This window comes from Pseudophryne corroboree, chromosome 1, assembly GCF_028390025.1.
Source record: "Pseudophryne corroboree isolate aPseCor3 chromosome 1, aPseCor3.hap2, whole genome shotgun sequence".
In the NCBI taxonomy this organism is placed as follows: domain Eukaryota; kingdom Metazoa; phylum Chordata; class Amphibia; order Anura; family Myobatrachidae; genus Pseudophryne; species Pseudophryne corroboree.
In genome coordinates, this window is record NC_086444.1 from 119,554,192 (window position 1) to 119,571,978 (window position 17,787).

The 17,787-nt window shown below is 46.4% G+C and overlaps 1 long non-coding RNA gene across 2 annotated transcripts in view; it reads left to right on the plus strand.

Moving 5' to 3' along the window:
• The window catches only part of LOC135056824 (uncharacterized), a 117,050-nt gene extending 114,023 nt beyond the window's left edge, over nt 1–3,027 (plus strand). For both annotated transcript variants that reach the window (XR_010244082.1, XR_010244084.1), the window contains one exon: nt 2,994–3,027. This is a non-coding gene — a long non-coding RNA (uncharacterized LOC135056824). The remainder of the gene's footprint in view (nt 1–2,993) is intronic.
• The last annotated feature ends 14,760 nt before the right edge of the window (nt 3,028–17,787 follow it).

Genomic DNA, 17,787 nt, shown 5'->3' on the forward strand with positions numbered 1-17,787 from the left:
TGCTGTCGGTGGCCAGAAGAATTGCGGGACACTTTCGGCGTACAGGCACCACGTACAGAAGACTGGAGCACCACCAAAAACTACTGAACCTGCCCTGCCATCATCTGAAGCAAGAAGTGGTAACGAGGTGGAATTCAACCCTCTATATGCTTCAGAGGTTGGAGGAGCAGCAAAAGGCCATTCAAGCCTATACAATTGAGCACGATATAGGAGGTGGAATGCACCTGTCTCAAGCGCAGTGGAGAATGATTTCAACGTTGTGCAAGGTTCTGCTGCCCTTTGAACTTGCCACACGTGAAGTCAGTTCAGACACTGCCAGCCTGAGTCAGGTCATTCCCCTCATCAGGCTTTTGCAGAAGAAGCTGGAGACATTGAAGGAGGAGCTAACACGGAGCGATTCCGCTAGGCATGTGGGACTTGTGGATGGAGCCCTTAATTCGCTTAACAAGGATTCACGGGTGGTCAATCTGTTGAAATCAGAGCACTACATTTTGGCCACCATGCTCGATCCTAGATTTAAAGCCTACCTTGGATCTCTCTTTCCGGCAGACACAAGTCTGCTGGGGTTGAAAGACCTGCTGGTGAGAAAATTGTCAAGTCAAGCGGAACGCGACCTGTCAACATCTCCTCCTTCACATTCTCCCGCAACTGGGGGTGCGAGGAAAAGGCTCAGAATTCCGAGCCCACCCGCTGGCGGTGATGCAGGGCAGTCTGGAGCGACTGCTGATGCTGACATCTGGTCCGGACTGAAGGACCTGACAACGATTACGGACATGTCGTCTACTGTCACTGCATATGATTCTCTCACCATTGAAAGAATGGTGGAGGATTATATGAGTGACCGCATCCAAGTAGGCACGTCACACAGTCCATACTTATACTGGCAGGAAAAAGAGGCAATTTGGAGGCCCTTGCACAAACTGGCTTTATTCTACCTAAGTTGCCCTCCCACAAGTGTGTACTCCGAAAGAGTGTTTAGTGCCGCCGCTCACCTTGTCAGCAATCGGCGTACGAGGTTACATCCAGAAAATGTGGAGAAGATGATGTTCATTAAAATGAATTATAATCAATTCCTCCGCGGAGACATTGACCAGCAGCAATTGCCTCCACAAAGTACACAGGGAGCTGAGATGGTGGATTCCAGTGGGGACGAATTGATAATCTGTGAGGAGGGGGATGTACACGGTGATATATCGGAGGATGATGATGAGGTGGACATCTTGCCTCTGTAGAGCCAGTTTGTGCAAGGAGAGATTAATTGCTTCTTTTTTTGGGGGGGGGTCCAAACCAACCCGTCATATCAGTCACAGTCGTGTGGCAGACCCTGTCACTGAAATGATGGGTTGGTTAAAGTGTGCATGTCCTGTTTTGTTTATACAACATAAGGGTGGGTGGGAGGGCCCAAGGACAATTCCATCTTGCACCTCTTTTTTCTTTTATTTTTCTTTGCGTCATGTGCTGTTTGGGGAGGGTTTTTTGGAAGGGACATCCTGCGTGACACTGCAGTGCCACTCCTAAATGGGCCCGGTGTTTGTGTCGGCCACTACGGTCGCTAATCTTACTCACACAGCTACCTCATTGCGCCTCTTTTTTTCTTTGCGTCATGTGCTGTTTGGGGAGGGTTTTTTGGAAGGGACATCCTACGTGACACTGCAGTGCCACTCCTAGATGGGCCCGGTGTTTGTGTCGGCCACTAGGGTCGCTAATCTTACTCACACAGCTACCTCATTGCGCCTCTTTTTTTCTTTGCGTCATGTGCTGTTTGGGGAGGGTTTTTTGGAAGGGACATCCTGCGTGACACTGCAGTGCCACTCCTAAATGGGCCCGGTGTTTGTGTCGGCCACTACGGTCGCTAATCTTACTCACACAGCTACCTCATTGCGCCTCTTTTTTTCTTTGCGTCATGTGCTGTTTGGGGAGGGTTTTTTGGAAGGGACATCCTGCGTGACACTGCAGTGCCACTCCTAGATGGGCCCGGTGTTTGTGTCGGCCACTAGGGTCGCTAATCTTACTCACACAGCTACCTCATTGCGCCTCTTTTTTTCTTTGCGTCATGTGCTGTTTGGGGAGGGTTTTTTGGAAGGGACATCCTGCGTGACACTGCAGTGCCACTCCTAAATGGGCCCGGTGTTTGTGTCGGCCACTACGGTCGCTAATCTTACTCACACAGCTACCTCATTGCGCCTCTTTTTTTCTTTGCGTCATGTGCTGTTTGGGGAGTGTTTTTTGGAAGGGCCATCCTGCGTGACACTGCAGTGCCACTCCTAGATGGGCCCGGTGTTTGTGTCGGCCACTAGGGTCGCTAATCTTACTCACACAGCTACCTCATTGCGCCTCTTTTTTTCTTTGCGTCATGTGCTGTTTGGGGAGGGTTTTTTGGAAGGGACATCCTGCGTGACACTGCAGTGCCACTCCTAGATGGGCCAGGTGTTTGTGTCGGCCACTAGGGTCGCTTAGCTTAGTCATCCAGCGACCTCGGTGCAAATTTTAGGACTAAAAATAATATTGTGAGGTGTGAGGTATTCAGAATAGACTGAAAATGAGTGGAAATTATGGTTTTTGAGGTTAATAATAATATGGGATCAAAATGACCCCCAAATTCTATGATTTAAGCTGTTTTTTAGGGTTTTTTGAAAAAAACACCCGAATCCAAAACACACCCGAATCCGACAAAAAAAATTCGGTGAGGTTTTGCCAAAACGCGGTCGAACCCAAAACACGGCCGCGGAACCGAACCCAAAACCAAAACACAAAACCCGAAAAATTTCAGGCGCTCATCACTACTTCACTATTGGCGTGCCTCCACCCAAGCAGATATACCCTGGTTTGCTTGGGAAAGCAGTCCCCTAGTCGGGCAATGGGTTAGATGGTGCTAATTACTCGTGTCTCAATAGCACTATTGAATACAGTTCTAAATAGGGACTTTAAATTCCTCACCTTGTTTGTTTTTCCCCGCAGCCTGATTGATTTACTGTCCTCTTCTCTTCAAATAGGTTTCCCAAATACACCCCACCAGCTAAAACAGGTAAGTAATTTTATTGGTAATAAAATTATTAAACATTCTCAGTTAAACGTTTAGTGTTATATGTTTTATACATATATATATATATATAAATATATTTTCAAATATTACACTCATTTAAACTAGAGATGAGCGGGTTCGGTTTCTCTGAATCCGAACCCGCCCGAACTTCATGGTTTTTTTCACGGGTCCGAGCAGACTCGGATCCTCCCGCCTTGCTCGGTTAACCCGAGCGCGCCCGAACGTCATCATGACGCTGTCGGATTCTCGCGAGACTCGGATTCTATATAAGGAGCCGCGCGTCGCCGCCATTTTCACACGTGCATTGAGATTGATAGGGAGAGGACGTGGCTGGCGTCCTCTCCATTTAGATTAGAAGAGAGAGAGAGAGATTGACCTGATTTACTGGAGCTTAGGAGTACTGTAGAAGTGTAGAGAGTGCAGAGTTTACTAGTGACTGACCACAGTGACCACCAGACAGTGCAGTTTTATTTAATATATCCGTTCTCTGCCTGAAAAAAACGATACACACAGTGACTCAGTCACATACCATATCTGTGTGCACTGCTCAGCCCAGTGTGCTGCATCATCTATGTATATATATCTGACTGTGCTCAGCTCACACAGCTTATAATTGTGGGGGAGACTGGGGAGCACTGCAGTGCCAGTTATAGGTTATAGCAGGAGCCAGGAGTACATATTATATTAAAATTAAACAGTGCACACTTTTGCTGCAGGAGTGCCACTGCCAGTGTGACTGACCAGTGACCTGACCACACTGACCACCAGTATAGTTAGTAGTATACTATATTGTGATTGCCTGAAAAAGTTAAACACTCGTCGTGTGACTTCACTTGTGTGGTGTTTTTTTTTTATTCTATAAAAAACTCATTCTGCTGACAGACAGTGTCCAGCAGGTCCGTCATTATATAATATATACCTGTCCGGCTGCAGTAGTGATATATATATATTTTTTATATCATTATTTATCATCCAGTCGCAGCAGACACAGTACGGTAGTTCACGGCTGTAGCTACCTCTGTGTCGGCACTCGGCAGTCCATCCATAATTGTATACCACCTACCCGTGGTTTTTTTTTCTTTCTTCTTTATACATACATACTACTACATCTCTTTATCAACCAGTCTATATTAGCAGCAGACACAGTACAGTACGGTAGTCCACGGCTGTAGCTACCTCTGTGTCGGCAGTCCGTCCATAATTGTATACCACCTACCCGTGGTTTTTTTTTCTTTCTTCTTTATACATACATACTACTACATCTCTTTATCAACCAGTCTATATTAGCAGCAGACACAGTACAGTACGGTAGTTCACGGCTGTAGCTACCTCTGTGTCGGCACTCGGCAGTCCGTCCATAATTGTATACCACCTACCCGAGGTTTTTTTTTCTTTCTTCTTTATACATACATACTACTACATCTCTTTATCAACCAGTCTATATTAGCAGCAGACACAGTACAGTACGGTAGTCCACGGCTGTAGCTACCTCTGTGTCGGCACTCGGCAGTCCGTCCATAATTGTATACCACCTACCCGTGGTTTTTTTTTCTTTCTTCTTTATACATACATACTACTACATCTCTTTATCAACCAGTCTATATTAGCAGCAGACACAGTACAGTACGGTAGTTCACGGCTGTAGCTACCTCTGTGTCGGCACTCGGCAGTCCGTCCATAATTGTATACCACCTACCCGAGGTTTTTTTTTCTTTCTTCTTTATACATACATACTACTACATCTCTTTATCAACCAGTCTATATTAGCAGCAGACACAGTACAGTACGGTAGTCCACGGCTGTAGCTACCTCTGTGTCGGCACTCGGCAGTCCATCCATAATTGTATACCACCTACCCGAGGTTTTTTTTCCTTTCTTCTTTATACATACATACTACTACATCTCTTTATCAACCAGTCTATATTAGCAGCAGACACAGTACAGTACGGTAGTTCACGGCTGTAGCTACCTCTGTGTCGGCACTCGGCAGTCCGTCCATAATTGTATACTAGTATCCATCCATCTCCATTGTTTACCTGAGGTGCCTTTTAGTTGTGCCTATTACTGTGAGTGAGGAGGAGGGGCGCCCAAGATGGCTGCCTCACCTTTTGTATGCTCCTGATCATCTCCATAAAACAGCTTAAATTCACCACAACTGACCTATGAATCATCATAAATATCCAAGGACTTACCTTTAACTTGTACTACTCTACGCGGGCATCTCATCAAAACCAACGGATTGCATTCCTGCGCTGAGATACACACTGGATTGAATCCTGGACTGAATCCTCTGCAAACCTCCACTGAGAAATCCTTCAGTCTAGCAGCTGCTGCACTCTGCATTGGACATTGCCCAGATAAGGTACTGTGGATTACAACCTATCTTTGGCTACATCTAGCCCCTCACTTAGACATCATCCACCTCTGTTCTCTGAGCAACTAATAACTGACTTATTGCATTAATCTACTAATATCAGTATATTCAGGCTCTGAATTGCTGAAGGCTCACTGTTTCAACTCAGGATCCATTTCCCAGGACATGTTATCACTTCCCCCCACACACAAGAAACCTACTTCAAAGGCCTCTCACACTGAGACTTTTCACACCTACACAGTAGGAATTGGCTTCTAACACCTTCCCAAAAGTCTGCCTATGCTAGGATAATTGATTAAATCAGCAGCTATTTTATTTATCACTTGCTTCAAATATACCCAATAGGTTATAGCAATAACTTTGTTCATAAACCCATTAGAATTTTGGATCAAATACCGATTGGGGGAAAACAAAACACAAAAAGGAAGAAAAAAAAACAAAAACAAAAAAACACTGCTTTCTCTCCCTCTCTCATCATCATATGCAGCTCAAACTCATAGTAATCTGTCATTGATGACCAAATGTATACATATTGCTCCAGCTTCATTCTTTCACTCCGCCCACCACGTTCTGCAGTTCCTATCACACCATCACAGGCTTCTATTCTCCAATCCCTTGGCATTTTAAAAAGAAAACACAGGCGCATTCGTGGGAAGCGAGCAGGCAGGAAACTTATTTCCCCCGGTAACCATCTACGTCCTTTGCCCACCTGCTCACCCCCATACACAAAGAACAATCAAATAGAAGTAATACCCAAAAGACGGCCCTATGTTTGGAAGGACAGAACTGTCAACTCTCGCTTTGTGACCCCCATACCCAGAGCTCCTGCACTTAACATAAAGAAAACTGAAGGCCCTCTGGTATGCCCAATCAGGTCAGTCCTTTGTAATGCCAGATCTATAAGAAACAAGACTGCAACAATTGCTGACCTTATTGAATCTGCAGATCTAGCCTGTATTACAGAGACCTGGCTAGACGAAAATGCAGCACCTATATTGGAGGCTGCGGTACCAACAAACTACTCTGTCATCCACAACCCAAGACTGGACCGCAGGGGTGGCGGGGTGGCTATCTGCTTCAAAAAAGAACTTAAACTTAGGGTCCACCCTATTGAAATTACTCGCTCATTTGAGTGCATTGCTGCCCAGAGTTCGACAGGATTAGGTTTCAGAGTACTTCTCATCTACCGGCCACCTGGAGATGGAAAGATATTTCTACAAGAAATTGCAGACACTGTTGCTGGCCTGGTTCTGGAACATCAAAGATGGCTCATCCTCGGGGATTTCAATGCATGGGTGGATGATGAGCTCTCACGCCTTGGCCAAGACCTCCTGTGCACAATGAATGGTCTGGGCTTCACACAGATAATTCCCTCTGCCACACATAAAAGTGGTCACACTCTTGATCTTGTCTTTCAGATTGGATTAGAAGTCACTGACCTAAAAATAAACCCAGTCATCTGGTCAGACCACTACTCCCTCTGGTTCTCAGTTGCAACCCCTCAAATAAGATCTCTGCCCGTGGAGTTGACCAGGTACCGTCCAAGGAGGGGTATGACTCCCCAGGCTCTTGCAGCAAATATGGATCTCTCTGCTATACTGGGTGCCTGTGAAGATCCCTGTTCCCTAGTCCGTTATTATAATAGGGATGTTAAGGCTGCAATTGATATTATCGCCCCTGTGCGTATAAGACCTCGTAAACCACATCGTCAAGCTCCATGGTACGACAACAGTGTTAGTGAGCTCAAGAAAAGGGGGCGTAGACTGGAAAGACGATGGAGGAAGACTAACCTAGTGGATGACAAAATAAAACTAATAAAGCATAACGAAGAATATCAATCGACAATCACTCGCAAGAAATCACAGTTCCTGTCAAATGAGATCACAGCAGCAAACAATAGGCCAGCTCAACTTTTCCGCACAGTGGAGATGCTTTGCAAGCCAGCATGCCTGCAGACTGATGAGACCCTTTCCCAAGCAAGATGCAACGAGTTTGCAAACTTCTTTGCAGATAAAATATCCACCATCCGGGCTGGAATATCCACAGTGCCATCAAAGGAGAGCCAAACTACAAAGCCTGCCAATATAAGCTACCTGCCTTCATGGACCAGCTTTGACCCAGTGGATGTAAATGACACTGCTGAAATTGCTCGGATTTTGCGTCCCACCACCTGTGGCCTGGACCCAGCCTCAACCAAGCTTCTAATAGGTTGTACGGATATAATCGGTCCTGTCTTTGCAAAAATTGTTCAATGCTCTTTGCAGACAGGCATTTTTCCTGGACCCCTAAAGGAAGCAATTGTTAGACCACTTCTTAAAAAACCTAATTTAGATCCCGACTGCATGTCCAACTACAGACCGGTATCAAACCTTCCTTTCCTAGGAAAGGTTATTGAGAAAGTGGTTGCAAATCAACTGGAAACTCGCCTGACAACCCATGATATTTATGATCCATTTCAATCAGGATTCAGGAGAAGACATAGCACTGAAACAGCCCTGGTGTGTGTGTTAAATGATCTTCTGATGGCAAAAGACAGAGGTGACTGTTCAATATTAATCCTTCTGGATCTCTCGGCAGCATTTGATACCGTGGACCACGGGCTTCTGATTGAGCGACTGATACACTTCTGTGGTCTGGATGGCACAGTCCTAAACTGGTTCAAATCATTTCTCACAGGCAGGTCACAGAGAGTATCATCTGGATTATACTCATCACCACCAGTGCCATTGCCATGTGGTGTCCCACAAGGTTCTATACTATCCCCCATGCTTTTTGCAGTATACATGCTCCCATTGGGCGAAATAATCAGGCGCCATGGCCTGGTCTACCACTGCTATGCAGATGATACACAACTGTACTTGTCCTTTGCTCCGGGCACTGATAACCCAGTAGCAACCCTGAATGGCTGTCTAGCTGAACTACAGGAGTGGATGAGCGCCAGTTGGCTGCGACTGAACCCGGATAAAACAGAGGTCCTTATAATACGACCGCAACATCAAAGGACAAGACTGCAGCATAGCCAACCAACTGGACTTACACTCGGGGATTCAGAATTACAGACCAGTGATCATGTGCGGAATCTTGGCGTTGTCCTGGATGATGGCTTGACACTTAAACATCAGATATCAGCCACAATCAAATCCTCATTCTTTCACCTGAGGAACATAGCCAGAATCAAGCACCTAATTCCCTCAGATGATATGCCAAAAGTCATACATGCATTTGTATCATCTCGATTAGACTACTGTAATGCCCTCTACCTTGGTCTACCAGCAAAAGAATTGCAACGCTTACAGCTGGTGCAAAACACAGCTGCCAGGCTGTTAACCAACCAGCCCCGTTCCAGCCACATAACACCCATCCTCTACTCCCTTCACTGGCTGCCTGTAAGATGGCGAATCCTCTTCAAGATTGGCTTACTGAGTTTCAAAGCATTACATGACCAAGGCCCAAGGTACCTGAAACAGCTTCTGATCCCATACTGCCCCACTCGATTACTGCGATCTGTAGATGAAGGACTTTTAGCAGTACCTAGAATCTACCGTAATTCATCTGGGGGTCGAGCTTTTAGTTATGCGGCTCCGACTCTATGGAACTCACTTCCCAGCACAGTGCGAGAGGCCCCAACTATAGAATCCTTCAAAAGTAGACTCAAGACTTTCCTGTTTACTCAAGCATTTCCATAGTGTCTCTTTTAGTATCTTCATGCTTCTGTATTTTATGAAAAATGTACTTCATTATTTTTCTGTACTATATTATGCTGTGTATCTGTTAAGCGCCTTGAGTCCTATTGGAGAAAGAGCGCTATATAAATAAAATTATTATTATTATTATTATTATTAAAATATGGAGAACAAAAATGTTGAGGTTCCAAAATTAGGGAAAGATCAAGATCCACTTCCACCTCGTGCTGAAGCTGCTGCCACTAGTCATGGCCGAGACGATGAAATGCCAGCAACGTCGTCTGCCAAGGCCGATGCCCAATGTCATAGTACAGAGCATGTCAAATCCAAAACACCAAATATCAGTAAAAAAAGGACTCCAAAACCTAAAATAAAATTGTCGGAGGAGAAGCGTAAACTTGCCAATATGCCATTTACCACACGGAGTGGCAAGGAACGGCTGAGGCCCTGGCCTATGTTCATGGCTAGTGGTTCAGCTTCACATGAGGATGGAGGCACTCAGCCTCTCGCTAGAAAAATGAAAAGACTCAAGCTGGCAAAAGCAGTAGCACCGCAAAGAACTGTGCGTTCTTCGAAATCCCAAATCCACAAGGAGAGTCCAATTGTGTCGGTTGCGATGCCTGACCTTCCCAACACTGGACGTGAAGAGCATGCGCCTTCCACCATTTGCACGCCCCCTGCAAGTGCTGGAAGGAGCACCCGCAGTCCAGTTCCTGATAGTCAGATTGAAGATGTCAGTGTTGAAGTACACCAGGATGAGGAGGATATGGGTGTTGCTGGCGCTGGGGAGGAAATTGACCAGGAGGATTCTGATGGTGAGGTGGTTTGTTTAAGTCAGGCACCCGGGGAGACACCTGTTGTCCGTGGGAGGAATATGGCCGTTGACATGCCTGGTGAAAATACCAAAAAAATCAGCTCTTCGGTGTGGAGGTATTTCAACAGAAATGCGGACAACAGGTGTCAAGCCGTGTGTTCCCTTTGTCAAGCTGTAATAAGTAGGGGTAAGGACGTTAACCACCTCGGAACATCCTCCCTTATACGTCACCTGCAGCGCATTCATAATAAGTCAGTGACAAGTTCAAAAACTTTGGGTGACAGCGGAAGCAGTCCACTGACCAGTAAATCCCTTCCTCTTGTAACCAAGCTCACGCAAACCACCCCACCAACTCCCTCAGTGTCAATTTCCTCCTTCCCCAGGAATGCCAATAGTCCTGCAGGCCATGTCACTGGCAATTCTGATGATTCCTCTCCTGCCTGGGATTCCTCCGATGCATCCTTGCGTGTAACGCCTACTGCTGCTGGCGCTGCTGTTGTTGCTGCTGGGAGTCGATGGTCATCCCAGAGGGGAAGTCGTAAGACCACTTTTACTACTTCCACCAAGCAATTGACTGTCCAACAGTCCTTTGCGAGGAAGATGAAATATCACAGCAGTCATCCTACTGCAAAGCGGATAACTAAGGCCTTGGCATCCTGGGTGGTGAGAAACGTGGTTCCGGTATCCATCATTACTGCAGAGCCAACTAGAGACTTGTTGGAGGTACTGTGTCCCCGGTACCAAATACCATCTAGGTTCCATTTCTCTAGGCAGGCGATACCGAAAATGTACACAGACCTCAGAAAAAGAGTCACCAGTGTCCTAAAAAATGCAGCTGTACCCAATGTCCACTTAACCACGGACATGTGGACAAGTGGAGCAGGGCAGGGTCAGGACTATATGACTGTGACAGCCCACTGGGTAGATGTATGGACTCCCGCCGCAAGAACAGCAGCGGCGGCACCAGTAGCAGCATCTCGCAAACGCCAACTCTTTCCTAGGCAGGCTACGCTTTGTATCACCGCTTTCCAGAATACGCACACAGCTGAAAACCTCTTACGGCAACTGAGGAAGATCATCGCGGAATGGCTTACCCCAATTGGACTCTCCTGTGGATTTGTGGCATCGGACAACGCCAGCAATATTGTGTGTGCATTAAATATGGGCAAATTCCAGCACGTCCCATGTTTTGCACATACCTTGAATTTGGTGGTGCAGAATTATTTAAAAAACGACAGGGGCGTGCAAGAGATGCTGTCGGTGGCCAGAAGAATTGCGGGACACTTTCGGCGTACAGGCACCACGTACAGAAGACTGGAGCACCACCAAAAACTACTGAACCTGCCCTGCCATCATCTGAAGCAAGAAGTGGTAACGAGGTGGAATTCAACCCTCTATATGCTTCAGAGGTTGGAGGAGCTGCAAAAGGCCATTCAAGCCTATACAATTGAGCACGATATAGGAGGTGGAATGCACCTGTCTCAAGCGCAGTGGAGAATGATTTCAACGTTGTGCAAGGTTCTGCTGCCCTTTGAACTTGCCACACGTGAAGTCAGTTCAGACACTGCCAGCCTGAGTCAGGTCATTCCCCTCATCAGGCTTTTGCAGAAGAAGCTGGAGACATTGAAGGAGGAGCTAACACGGAGCGATTCCGCTAGGCATGTGGGACTTGTGGATGGAGCCCTTAATTCGCTTAACAAGGATTCACGGGTGGTCAATCTGTTGAAATCAGAGCACTACATTTTGGCCACCATGCTCGATCCTAGATTTAAAGCCTACCTTGGATCTCTCTTTCCGGCAGACACAAGTCTGCTGGGGTTGAAAGACCTGCTGGTGAGAAAATTGTCAAGTCAAGCGGAACGCGACCTGTCAACATCTCCTCCTTCACATTCTCCCGCAACTGGGGGTGCGAGGAAAAGGCTCAGAATTCCGAGCCCACCCGCTGGCGGTGATGCAGGGCAGTCTGGAGCGACTGCTGATGCTGACATCTGGTCCGGACTGAAGGACCTGACAACGATTACGGACATGTCGTCTACTGTCACTGCATATGATTCTCTCACCATTGAAAGAATGGTGGAGGATTATATGAGTGACCGCATCCAAGTAGGCACGTCACACAGTCCATACTTATACTGGCAGGAAAAAGAGGCAATTTGGAGGCCCTTGCACAAACTGGCTTTATTCTACCTAAGTTGCCCTCCCACAAGTGTGTACTCCGAAAGAGTGTTTAGTGCCGCCGCTCACCTTGTCAGCAATCGGCGTACGAGGTTACATCCAGAAAATGTGGAGAAGATGATGTTCATTAAAATGAATTATAATCAATTCCTCCGCGGAGACATTGACCAGCAGCAATTGCCTCCACAAAGTACACAGGGAGCTGAGATGGTGGATTCCAGTGGGGACGAATTGATAATCTGTGAGGAGGGGGATGCACACGGTGATATATCGGAGGATGATGATGAGGTGGACATCTTGCCTCTGTAGAGCCAGTTTGTGCAAGGAGAGATTAATTGCTTCTTTTTTGGGGGGGGTCCAAACCAACCCGTCATATCAGTCACAGTCGTGTGGCAGACCCTGTCACTGAAATGATGGGTTGGTTAAAGTGTGCATGTCCTGTTTTGTTTATACAACATAAGGGTGGGTGGGAGGGCCCAAGGACAATTCCATCTTGCACCTCTTTTTTCTTTTATTTTTCTTTGCGTCATGTGCTGTTTGGGGAGGGTTTTTTGGAAGGGACATCCTGCGTGACACTGCAGTGCCACTCCTAAATGGGCCCGGTGTTTGTGTCGGCCACTACGGTCGCTAATCTTACTCACACAGCTACCTCATTGCGCCTCTTTTTTTCTTTGCGTCATGTGCTGTTTGGGGAGGGTTTTTTGGAAGGGACATCCTACGTGACACTGCAGTGCCACTCCTAGATGGGCCCGGTGTTTGTGTCGGCCACTAGGGTCGCTAATCTTACTCACACAGCTACCTCATTGCGCCTCTTTTTTTCTTTGCGTCATGTGCTGTTTGGGGAGGGTTTTTTGGAAGGGACATCCTGCGTGACACTGCAGTGCCACTCCTAAATGGGCCCGGTGTTTGTGTCGGCCACTACGGTCGCTAATCTTACTCACACAGCTACCTCATTGCGCCTCTTTTTTTCTTTGCGTCATGTGCTGTTTGGGGAGGGTTTTTTGGAAGGGACATCCTGCGTGACACTGCAGTGCCACTCCTAAATGGGCCCGGTGTTTGTGTCGGCCACTAGGGTCGCTTATCTTACTCACACAGTCAGCTACCTCATTGCGCCTCTTTTTTTCTTTGCGTCATGTGCTGTTTGGGGAGTGTTTTTTGGAAGGGCCATCCTGCGTGACACTGCAGTGCAACTCCTAGATGGGCCCGGTGTTTGTGTCGGCCACTAGGGTCGCTAATCTTACTCACACAGCTACCTCATTGCGCCTCTTTTTTTCTTTGCGTCATGTGCTGTTTGGGGAGGGTTTTTTGGAAGGGACATCCTGCGTGACACTGCAGTGCCACTCCTAAATGGGCCCGGTGTTTGTGTCGGCCACTAGGGTCGCTAATCTTACTCACACAGCTACCTCATTGCGCTTCTTTTTTTCTTTGCGTCATGTGCTGTTTGGGGAGGGTTTTTTGGAAGGGACATCCTGCGTGACACTGCAGTGCCACTCCTAGATGGGCCAGGTGTTTGTGTCGGCCACTAGGGTCGCTTAGCTTAGTCATCCAGCGACCTCGGTGCAAATTTTAGGACTAAAAATAATATTGTGAGGTGTGAGGTATTCAGAATAGACTGAAAATGAGTGGAAATTATGGTTTTTGAGGTTAATAATAATATGGGATCAAAATGACCCCCAAATTCTTTGATTTAAGCTGTTTTTTAGGGTTTTTTGAAAAAAACACCCGAATCCAAAACACACCCGAATCCGACAAAAAAAATTCGGTGAGGTTTTGCCAAAACGCGGTCGAACCCAAAACACGGCCGCGGAACCGAACCCAAAACCAAAACACAAAACCCGAAAAATTTCAGGCGCTCATCACTAATTTAAACCTATTTCACACTATGTATGCATGCAACACAAAAATTTTTACCCACAGCAGTTAAGTCTGTGGACCCGGGGTTTTCTAAATTTTTCCTCTAACTATCTGCGCAGTTTACACTTAGTTAATATACTGAGTGACTATGTTTGATCACTCTATATTCTGTCAATATCTGAGTGGCCACCAGAGGGGGCGTGGGTTCATTATTGTCCGTTCCTCTCCAGTAAGGTATATTTACTTTTGTTACAGAGGGGGTGTACGATGTGCAAACTTCTTCCCTCTCTGGTTATAAGTGCTTGTAAGATGGTCAATAATGGCCCACATCCATTGTAACTCCACAGAATGGGGGGTCCGACCTCAAATAGGAATACCTATATCAGTTAAAAGCTCCCCCAGATCTCCTATCAGGGTATATTGTGGTCTATCCTATCCACAGCACTTGGAGGTGTCTTCCTAATGAAATACTGGGTGAATGCAGTACTTGCTTGGGCTCTCACGTTAATCCTGACCGACTAGAGTCGGCTTAGACCAGCTAGGTACTTTACCATAGGACTAGGATCTCATCGTACAGTTGATATTACCTTCCCACTTCACCTTGGTGTCAGCTTTACTTGAAATATCTACAGTCTCACCACCACCTTCACCATCTATTCCACCAAATTCACGGGAGTTGCACTGGGTCCCACTACTATAGCTCTGATCTGGGATAGTCCTCCCATATAATTATATGATCATAGAGTATAGCTGATAAGAGTAAAGCCTCCTGCAGTGTAAGTAAGTATACTGACTCTCATATATCCCTCCTTCTCCAAGTACTGATCCAACTTACTTGGGTGCACTTCATTTATTTTGTCGACACAAGTCTTTGCACCCCGTATCTGAAAAAAATCCTCTTCTTAGTAACCAGCTCTGTTCTGACATTCAGCTAGTACCTGCTGCACAAAAGCTCTTATTGAAAGTCTCTGTACATATCCCTAATATATATCTCTGTATTAAAGTTAATGAGGGAATGACAACCTATTAGCCCTATCAGTATATAGAATATATGTAAGGGTTTAATGTAAATAATAAGTCTCTTGGTGTGTCATTCCCTTGTATACTGATCCTCCTAATGTCAGTTATACCCAAGTGCAAGCACTAATATATATATTTGACAGGCGCTGTGCTGCTATGTAGTGTACAGTTCCAAGTACATACCTCGTTAGGATAGTCCCTTAGACAAGTGCATCACGTTAGGGTTAATCTGGGCAATGCTGCTACCCGAGTATGCCCCCAGTGCCTCCAAGGTCAGTTTTGTTTTTAAGGCACTCCCCCGACTCCTACTCTCCTATCCATACAGGGTAGTCTATAATGATGGGCAGTCTGGCGGCCAATTGTATTCGGGTTCCGCCTTCTGAAGGGAGGACCTTGTAGCTAAGGACTACCCCAATACTTTCAGCCTCTCCGGCCCAACAGTCTCACCGTCACCGGGGAGGGTCTCACCGGAATGAGGGTCGATGCATCACCATCGCTTGGTTCCCCTTGCGCCTTGAAGTTACCCCGATGCAGGTGGGTACTTGCTCCTGGTGATACCGCTCCCCCGGCTCTCCGTTCACGGCGTGTCCGTCACCGCCTCTCAGACCAACACACTCCCCGTCCTTTTCTTTCGGCTCCGCCGCTCCGTTCCCTCACCCGCAGCTCTGTCTCCTCTCCTGCGCCACACTCTCGCTCTCCCGCTGCGCGGCTCGTGCGGCCGCGTTCTTCAAGTATCCGTTACCCCTTCACTACTCCAGCGGCGCGAGGGCTTCCAGAACAGTCCCTGAAGTACCCTCGTGCCCCCCAATTCACCACAGTACATATATTTCTATAAGTTATTATAATACACGTTACAACAGTAATATATCTTCGGACTTTGAACAATACTTATCCTCCATAGCATTTACTAACACAGCGTTACATTCTCCCCCTGGTGATTGGCACTTCTGAAAGGAGTGAAAATCACCATATACTTAATAACGATACTGGTTCATCTATTATTTACACACACTATAACCAAAATACGGCCATGACATTATCAAACTAGGATGTATTAACAAAGGAACTTCCGTGGGAGTGCCTAACTGTTAATAAGCTAAAATTCTTGGGGGTTTCCGAACTCTTTGAGGTCGAGGTGACATATGTAGTCCCTCCGACACTACCTCTACGCCACCTGGGGAGTCGTGTAACAATTCAGTCTTCTCTTATTCCCCAACTTTCCTCTGTAACTTCCCCCGTAAGGTTGTTATCGATCGCTTCGGAGTATTGATGATTCAGCTCTGGAGCAATCTCCTCCCGTAAACAGTCTTGGTCTTGATAAAAACATCCTGATGCATATTCATCATTATTGTCACTATTCTCAGAGTGCATTATCTTTCCATTACCCTTATCGATGTTCATCCCTGTGGAACCACCCCTCTCACTCATAGGACTGTCACGTCCAATATCCTCCCCCCACCTTATATCTTGGCCAATGGGGAGCAAATGCTGCCGATGATATGTTACATGGGGCCCCTGTCCATTTTCAGGGGCCAGTTGGTACACTGGAAGATCAGCAAGTTGGTTTACAATAATATAGGGTTGGGATCTCCACCGATTTGCCATTTTCTGTCTTCGCGGGGCTCCTAACAGTCGGATTAGCACTCTATCTCCTGGGAACAGTCTATTTTCTTTTACATGACTATCGTACCTATTTTTATTCCTTTCCCCAATATGTTCAGCTGAGGATTGAGCCATATGATAAGCCTCTCTTAACTGCTGTTGTAAGCGCTTTACATATTGATGATGTGAGGATACCTTAGGGGAATTGACTTGCGTCCCCAAACATACATCGATTGGCAGTCTAGCCTCTCGGCCGAACATAAGGAAATAGGGAGTATACCCCGTAGACTCATTCTGAGTACAATTGTAGGCATGAACCAATGAAGAGACACACTGTTTCCATCGCCATTTCATCTTAGCATTTAAGGTTCCCAACATATTTAATAGTGTACGGTTAAACCGTTCAGGTTGCGGGTCGCCCTGGGGATGATATGGAGTTGTTCTCGATTTCTTTATCCCACAACATATACATAATTCTCAAATGAGACTACTTTCGAAACATCGACCTTGGTCGGAGTGTATCCGAGCGGGCAACCCATAATGTTGGAAAAATCTCTCCCACAGGATCTTGGCGACAGTCACTGCCTTCTGATTCGGAGTCACATAGGCTTGCGCATATCGCGTGAAATAATCTGTGATTACCAGTACGTTCCCTTCCTTTCCTCCCGGCCCTTCCAATGAAAGAAAGTCAATACAAATTAAATCCATGGGCCCAGAGCTATGAATATTTACTAGAGGGGCAACTTTCATAGGTAAAGTCTTTCGAAGAATACACTTCCCACATGTCCAACAGTACTGGTCAATATCCCTACTCATAAATGGCCAAAAGAATCGTTCTGATATCAGACCTTGAGTCTTCTCATATCCGAGATGACCATGCCGGTCATGCAGCTCCATCATCACCAATGGTTGATATTTACAGGGTAGTACTATCTGCCACTTATCCCGACCATCTCTCCTTCGGCTGTGCCGGTAGATTATGCCTTCTCTGATGCTCAATCTTTTTGACTGTTGAAGAAGTACTCTGGATTTTGCGGACAGGGTCCTATAATTTATAGCATATTGAGGGTTTTCCAGCCATTGAAGGATAGGTAGTATATCTGGGTCGGCCCTCTGATCCTGCGCCAATTGTTGGGTCTTAATAATTTCCAATCCATCCATTTGAGACCTTGTTACCCTCTGGTACTGGGGTGGTATGGCCTTATTGTCACGATCCGGGTAT